Raw genomic sequence first — 8752 nt, 5'->3', positions numbered from 1 at the left:
GACCAAACGATCAGATACGGAGCCAAAACCCTAATTCCACTGTCGTAACCTTCTGTATCCACGAGATCCCATCTTGGGGCCTGTTCCAGAGCTCCGCCGGAGGGGGCATCCATCACGGAGAGCTTCTACATCAACACCATAGCCTCTCCGATGAAGTGTGAGTTGTTTACCTCAGACCTTCGGGTCCATAGTTATTAGCTAGATGGCTTCTTCTCTCTTTTTGGATCTCAATACAAAGTTCTCCTCCTCTCTTGTGGAGATATATTCGATATAATCTTCTTTTTGCGGTGTGTTTGTTGAGACCAATGAATTGTGGGTTTATGATCAAGATTATCTATGAACAATATTTGAATCTTCTCTGAATTCTTTTATGTATGATTGGTTATCTTTGCAAGTCTCTTCGAATTATCAGTTTGGTTTGGCCTACTAGATAGATCTTTCTTACAATGGGAGAAGTGCTTAGCTTTGGGTTCAATCTTGCAGTGTCCTTTCCCAGTGACAGTAGGGGCAGCAAGGCACGTATTGTATTGTTGCCATTGAGGATAACAAGATGGGTTTTTTTTCATATTGCATGAATTTATCCCTCTACATCATGTAATCTTGCTTAAGGCGTTACTCTGTTTTCATGAACTTAATACTCTAGATGCATGGTGGATAGCGGTCGATGAGTAGAGTAATAGTAGTAGATGCATGCAGGAGTCGGTCTACTTGTCTTGGACGTGATGCCTATATACATGATCATACCTAGATATTCTCATAACTATGCTCAATTCTGTCAATTGCTCAACAGTAATTCGTTCACCCACCGTAAAATATATATGCTCTTGAAAGAAGCCACTAGTGAAACCTATGGCCCCCGGGTCTATCTTCATCATATTAATCTTCCAATACTTAGTTATTTCCTTTACTTTTTACTTTGCATCTTTATCACAAAAATACCAAAAATATTATCTTATCATATCTATCAGATCTCACTCTCGTAAGTGACCGTGAAGGGATTAACAACCCCTTATCGCGTTGGTTGCGAGGAGTTATTTGTTTTGTGCAGGTACTAGGGACTTGCGTGCAGCCTCCTACTAGATTGATACCTTGGTTCTCAAAAACTGAGGGAAATACTTACGCTACTTTGCTGCATCATCCTTTCCTCTTCAAGGAAATCCAACGCAGTGCTCAAGAGGTAGCATGTTCCAGGTGGCGTGAGTTGTGAAACTATTCCACATTGTTTTAACTGAAGGCCAAACTCGTAACTCAAATATTCGCCTCTGCGATCAGATCATAGAAACTTTATTTTCTTGTTATAATGATTCTCCACTTCACTTTGAAATTCTTTGAACTTTTTGAAAGTTTCAGACTTGTGTTTCATTAAGTAGATATACCCATATCTACCTAAATCATGTGTGACGGTCAGAAAATAACGATACCCGCCGCGAGCCTCAACACTCATCGGACCGCATACATCGGTATGTATTATTTCCAGTAAGTCATTAGCTCGCTCCATTGTACCGGAGAACGGAGTTTTAGTCATCTTGCCCATGAGGCATGGTTCACAAGTATCAAATGATTCATAATCAAGTGATTCCAAAAACCCATCTGCATGGAGTTTCTTCATACGCTTTACATCAATATGACCTAAATAGCAGTGCCACAAGTATGTTGCACTATCATTATCAACTTTGTATCTTTTGGCATCAATATTATGAATATGTGTATCACTATGATCGATATTCAATAAACCATTTATATTAAGTGTATGACCATAGAAGCTTTTGTTCATGTAAACAGAACAACAATTATTCTCTAACTTAAATGAATAACCGTATTGCAATAAACATGATATAATCATATTCATGCTCAACACAAACACCAAATAACATTTATTTTTGGTTCAACACTAATCTCGAAGGTAGAGGGAGTGTGCAATGGTGATCTTATCAACCTTCGAATCACTTCCAACACACATCGTCACCTCACCCTTAACTAGTCTCTGTTCATTTTGCAACTCTTGCTTCGAGTTACTAATCTTAGCAACTAAACCGGTATCAAATACCCCGAGGTTACTATGAACACTAGTAAAGTACACATAAATAACATGTATATCAAATATACCTTTGTTCACTTTGACATCCTTCTTATCCGCCAAGTATTTGGGGTAGTTCCGCTTTTAGTGACCATTCCCTTTGCAGTAGAAGCACTCAGTTTCAGGCTTAGGTCTAGCTTTGGGTTTCTTCATGGGGGTGACAACTTGCTTGCCATTCTTTCTTGAAGTTCCCTTTCTTTTACTTCTCCCCTTTTCTTGAAACTAGTGGTCTTGTTAACCATCAACCCTTGATGCCCTTTCTTGATTTCTACCTTCGTCGATTTTAGCATCGTGAAGAGCTCAGGAATCGTTTTCATCATCCCTTGCATATTATAGTTCATCACGAAGTTCTAGTAACTTTGTGATATTGACTAGAGAACTCTGTCAATCACTATCTTATGTGGAAGATTAACTCCCACTTGATTCAAGTGATTGTAGTACTGAAATATTCTGAGCACATGCTCACTGGTTGAGCTATTCTCCTCCATCTTGTAGGCAAAGTACTTGTCAGAGGTCTCATACCTCTTGACTCGGGCATGAGTCTGAAATACCAATTTCAGCTTTGGTAACATCTTACATGCTCTGTGATAACCCACAAGTATAGGGGATCACAAAAGTTTTCCAGGGTAGAGTATTCAACCCAAATTTATAGATTCAACACAAGGGGAGCCAAAGAATATTTGAAGGTATTGGCAGCTGAGTTTTCAATTCAACTACACCTGGATATTAATTATCTACAGCAAGGTGATCAGTAGCAAAGTAATATGATAGTTTTGATAATAGTAGTAGTAGTAGCAATGGTAACGGTAACAGTGATAGTAGTAGTTTTGTAACACGTGCAACAGTAACGATAGTAGTAGTAACTTAGCAAGAACAATATAGGATAAATTTGTAGGCATTGGATCGGTGACTTGTTGGATGATATTCATCATGAGACAGTTATAACCTAGGGCGATACGGCACTAGCTCCAGTTCATTAATATAATGTAGGCATGTGTTCCGTAAATAGTCATACGTGCTTATGGAAAGAACTTGCATGACATATTTTGTCCTACCATCCCATGGCAGCGGGGTCCATATTGGAAACTAAAGGATATTAAGGCCTCCTTTTAATAGAGAACCAGAACAAAGCATTAACACATAGTGAATACATGAACTCCTCAAATTACAGTCATCACCGGGAGTGGTCCCGACTATTGTTACTCCGGGGTTGCCGGATCATAAGACATAGTAGGTGACTATAACTTGCAAGATCAGATCTAGAACATGGATATAATTGTGATAACATAAATGGTTCAGATGTGAAAACATGGCAAACTCATAGCAACATCAATCTTAGAACATAGTGGATACTAGGGATCAAGCCCTAACAAAACTAACTCGATTACATGATGAATCTCATCCAACTCCTCACCGACCAGCGAGCCTACGAAGGAATTACTCACTCCCGAGGGAGCATTATGGAATTGGCGATGGAGAATGGTTGGTGATGACGAAGAATGAAGACCCCCCTCTCCGGAGCCCCAAAGGAACTCTAGATCTGGCCTCCCGATGAAGAACAGGAGGTGACGGTGGCTCCGTCTCGTGGATCGTGATAATTCTTTCTCCCTGATTTTTTCTGAAAAAATAGGATTTTATAGCGTCGGTTTCAGGGTCTACGGGGCCACCAGGTGGGGACAACCCACCTGGGCGCGCTAGGAGAGGGGGCGCGCCCTGGTGGGTTGTGCCCACCCAGGTGCCCCTCTCTTGTAGGTCTTGGCTCCAGAAATTCTTGTTTATTGTATAAAAATTCCTCACAAAGTTTTGTTCCATTCCGAGAACTTTTATTTCTGCACAAAAACAACACCATGGTAGTTCTGCTAAAAACAGCGTCAGTCTGGGGTTAGTTTCGTTCAAATCATGCAAATTAGAGTCCAAAACAAGAGGAAAAGCGTTAGGAAAAGTAGATAGGTTGGAGACGTATCAACTCCCCCAAGATTAAACCTTTACTTGTCCTCGAGCAATTCAGTTGATAAACTAAAAGTGGAAAAGAAAAACTTTTACGAACTCTTTTGCTCTTGTTTACATAAATAAGCTTAAACAGCACCCAGGTTTTCAGCCAACATTATAACTAACCATGCCGACAATAACTCTTAAAGATTATATTAACTCATATCAATGACATAATCAGCTAGTGAGCAATAATAAGGTATCTCAAACGGAAACACGTTGTCAAAACAACCATGATATAATATGACAATAGCGGTATCTCGCTAGCCCTTTCTTAGACCGCAAAACATAAATGCAGAGCACCTCCAAAGTCCAAGCAGCGACTAAACACTGTAATTCATGGTAGAAAAGATCCAGCCATGATGCACCCAACATTAGCTACACACAATGCATAAGTCATGACAGTAGTGCTCTTAGGTTCTAGCGCTTGTTTTAGAAGGTGATGACACAACATCGAAGTAAATAGATAGTCCCTTCACATAGGGAAGCAGTGATTTGTAGAGGCGCCAAAGCTCAAGTTTTTAAAATAGAGGTAAATGATATTTTGAGACATGCACACTTCTCATTTACTTCACGACCATCAGTTATCAATATCTTCCATGCTAAGCATGTTAGTGGCGGTTCCCAAGCGATAAAAGTAACGGTTTTGTCTCCATTGGGAGTTTTTGTTTGATTATTTGTAAGCTTTTTCTGTTTGCAGTTTGGGATTGGGCATCCCTATTATCGCCCTTTTCTCGTGCGATGGCGAGTGAATAAACACTTGACCTGAGAATAACCCGCTCAGCATGGAAGATATCGGCCACCTCCTGTCGTTCCATGAACGATCCAGGCACACAAAAAGGATATATTTTTTAGAAGTTTTTAGAGGTGGCACATGCAAATTTACTTAGGACGATAGGGTAATACCGCATATAGGTAGGTATGGTGGACTCATCTGGAATAACTTTGGGTTCAATGTTCTTGATGTACAAGCAGAATTCCCACTTAGTACAGGCGAAGGCTAGCAATTAGATTGAGAAGCGACCAGGTAGAGAGCAACAACGGTCATAAACATGCATTATGCATAAGTAACATTGGACACTAGCATGAGTAGGATATGAACACCATGAACATAAATATCATAGAGGCTATGTTAGTTTTGATTCAACTACATGCATAAACATGTGTGCCAAGTCAAGCCACTCGAACATTCAGAGGAGGATACCATATCATCATACTACATCACAATCATTTTAACGCAATGTTGATATCCAAGAAAAATCATTATCCACTCCCAGCTACTTAAGCATGGCATGAGAAACTATAATCTTTAATTGTCATTACAAACATGTTTAATCATAATGGGCTGAATCATGGATACTAGGTTAAACATATTTACACAAATAGAACAAGTCGAGTTCATACCAGTTTCTCTCTGCCACGGCCAGTTCATCGAATATCATCATTATTGCCTTTCACTTGCACGACCAAATGATATGAAAATAATAATAGTGCAAGAGTGCCATGGACTAAGCTAGAATCTGCAAACATTTTATTCAACAGGAGAAGACAAGGTAAAATGGGCCCTTTATTAGAACAACAATTATTCAAACGAGAGCCATTCAACATTTTCATCATGGTCTTCTCCTCGGTACAACTCGAATAAAAAGAAAAGAAATTCAGAGAAACACACTGAAATATTTTTGGAGTTTTTGGTTTTCTTGAACAAGCAAATAAAAGGGAAAAGCTAAAACGAGAAAAACTATTTACACGGGAAAGCTCCCAACAAGCAAAAGAAGAACAAGGAGATCTTTTTGGGTTTTATTTTTAATACTACAACTAAGCGTGCATAGAAAGTAAACTAACAACAACTAATTTTTTTGGTTTTTCTAAAGTTTTTCAAACACACAAGAAGAAAGCAAGAAAAATAAATCTAAGCATGGATGATACAATGAAAAAGTGTGAACACCGACAAATGGAATAAGTGAACATGAATATAAAGTCGGTGGAAACACGTACTCCCCCAAGCTTAGGCTTTTGGCCTAACTTGGTAATCAATCAGAAGCCTGGATAGTAGTTGGGGTACTGAGGAGCGGGCATCCACTGATCCCACTGCCGAGGCTCTTCCTCCTCCACTGCAGCAGCATGATCATTCTGGTAGGCGATGATGTCCGCAGGCATTATCCTATATCCGCCCCTGGCAACAGTATCTAACAAAGCAGGAGCAGGCAATGGAATAATATCACGAGTTCCAATGCTAAAAACCAAGTTATAAGGAATAGGGATGTCGGGGTAATCTCGTGCAATAAAATGGTGGTGATCCATGGCTGTGCGGTCGAGGTAAACCTTGGTCAGAGGGTAATCATGAAGGCGTATCTCAACATTGAAGTGAGCCGCCAAACAAGTAGCAAAAATCCCACCATGTATTTTGCCCTTGGACTTATTAATGTGGAGACGACGTGCCACATTAGCTCCCAAGCTATAAGTGTTGTCGCCCTCTAATGCATGATGCAAAATAGCAAGGTCTGGTGAGCTGAGCGCACCCACCTTCTCTCTAGAAAGCAAGCATTTTGCAATGAAAATAGCAAAGTAGTGAATAGCAGGAAGATGCAAGCCAGTGGTAGTGATAGCAGACACCCCTCTCTCATCTCCCAATGTCACGGTACGATATAAGTCCTCAAACTCTGCTGACCTAGGCTCAGCTAAGCTCCCATCAGAAGGGATCATGCATGTATTACAAAATTCAGTAAGTGGTATCTGACGGGTTCAACATATAAATCAAACCGCACTTCAGGAGGATTATTTCTAGGAAGGAAAGTAAACCTTTGAACAAAGGAGTTTGTGAGGAGATGATACTGTTCGCATTCAGCTGCGATGAAGTCGGTGAGTCCAGCATTAGTAGCATATTGTGTGAACTCCTGAAGGATTCCCACCTCTTCCATGAACGGGGTGTGCGTCCATTCGCATGGTCGTACTTCCGTCAACCTCCGAGGATGGAGATCACTGTCAGATGACTCCCCAAAAACACCCTTGGAGTTCTTCTTGGAGCCAAACTTCCTAAAGATATTCATGGTTTTCCTATGAACAAAAATTCTGGAATTTTTAGTCCACAAAATTTTCTCAACAAAACTTCACAAAAATGATACCAACTACTCATAGGGATCCATAGAGGCCACATCAAGCATACAAACTACTTAGAACTCTAAGAATTTAACATGCAAGCTCATCCACAGCAGCACCAAGAGTAGCTAATTACCCAAATTATAAACCACTAAAACAAAAACTAATTGGACAAATGGTCGAGTCACATACCAAGCAACAATCCCTCAAAACAGTTTTGGAAATGGAGCTTCGAGCAAAGAGATCGAAATCCGCGGGCTTGAGAGCAAGAACACGAGAGAGAGAGAGAGAGAGAGAGAGAGAGAGAGAGAGAAAGAGAGAGAGAGCTATGGGGAAATTTTTCTGGAGGTAGGTGATGATGTGGTGTTAAGAGATAAGTGAGGGAGCCCACGTGGGGACCACAACCCACCAGGGCGTGCTTGGGGGTCCTGGCGCGCCCAGGTGGGTTGTGCCCACCTGGTGCACCTCCCTCTAATATTATTTGCACCAGAAATTCTTAAATTTTCAGAGCATTCTGAGAACTTTTATTTTTGGGTCCTTTTTTATTGCACGGGAAATTCAGAAAACAGACAAAACATGGCATTTTATTTTATTTAACTAATAAAAACAAAAAACAAAAAGTAGAGACAGAAGATAGTGCTTACTAAATTCATCAACTTCATACCTCTCAACAATGATCCATTAATAAGGTTGATCAAGTCTTATTAACAACCACTTTCGGTTAGCATGAAACCGAAGAACTTTTGTAAATCACTAACTTACCTCAATAGGGATATGAATGTCCCCAACAATAAGCATTTCATATTTCTTTTTGGCAGTAGGTAGAGGTATTTGAAAACTTCCAATAGTGATTGTCAGAGATTTTTCAATAACATTAATACCATTCACTTGGAATTGTTTCTTCGGAAAGTTGATACGTCTCCAACGTATCTATAATTTTTGATTGTTCCATGCTATATTATATTCTGTTTTGGACATTATTGGGCTTTATTATACACTTCTATATTATTTTTGAGACTAACCTATTAACCGGAGACCCAGCCCAGAATTGCTGTTTTTTTGCCTATTTTAGGGTTTCGCAGAAAAAGAATATCAAACGGAGTCCAAACGGAATGAAACCTTCGGGAACGTGATTTTCGGAACGAACATGATCCAGAGGACTTGGACCCTACGTCAAGCAATCAACGAGGAAGGCACGAGGTAGGGGACGCGCCTACCCCCCCCCCCCAGGCGCGCCCCCCCCCCTCATGGGCACCCTGTTGCTCCACCGACATACTCCTTCCTCCTATATATACCTACGTACCCCCAAACTACCAGATACGGAGCCAAAACCCTAATTCCACCATCGTAACTTTCTGTATCCACGAGATCCCATCTTGGGCCTTTTCCGGAGCTCCGCCGGAGGGGGCATCGATCATGGAGGGCTTCTACATCAACACCATAGCCCCTCCGATGAAGTGTGAGTAGTTTACTTCAGACCTACGGGTCCATAGTTATTAGCTAGATGGCTTCTTCTCTCTTTTTTGGATCTCAATACAAAGTTCTCCCCCTCTCTTGTGGAGATCTATTCGATGTAATCTTCTTTTG

This window comes from Triticum urartu, chromosome 3, assembly GCF_003073215.2.
Source record: "Triticum urartu cultivar G1812 chromosome 3, Tu2.1, whole genome shotgun sequence".
Lineage (NCBI taxonomy): Eukaryota > Viridiplantae > Streptophyta > Magnoliopsida > Poales > Poaceae > Triticum > Triticum urartu.
Note: the sequence above shows the minus strand (reverse complement) of the source record.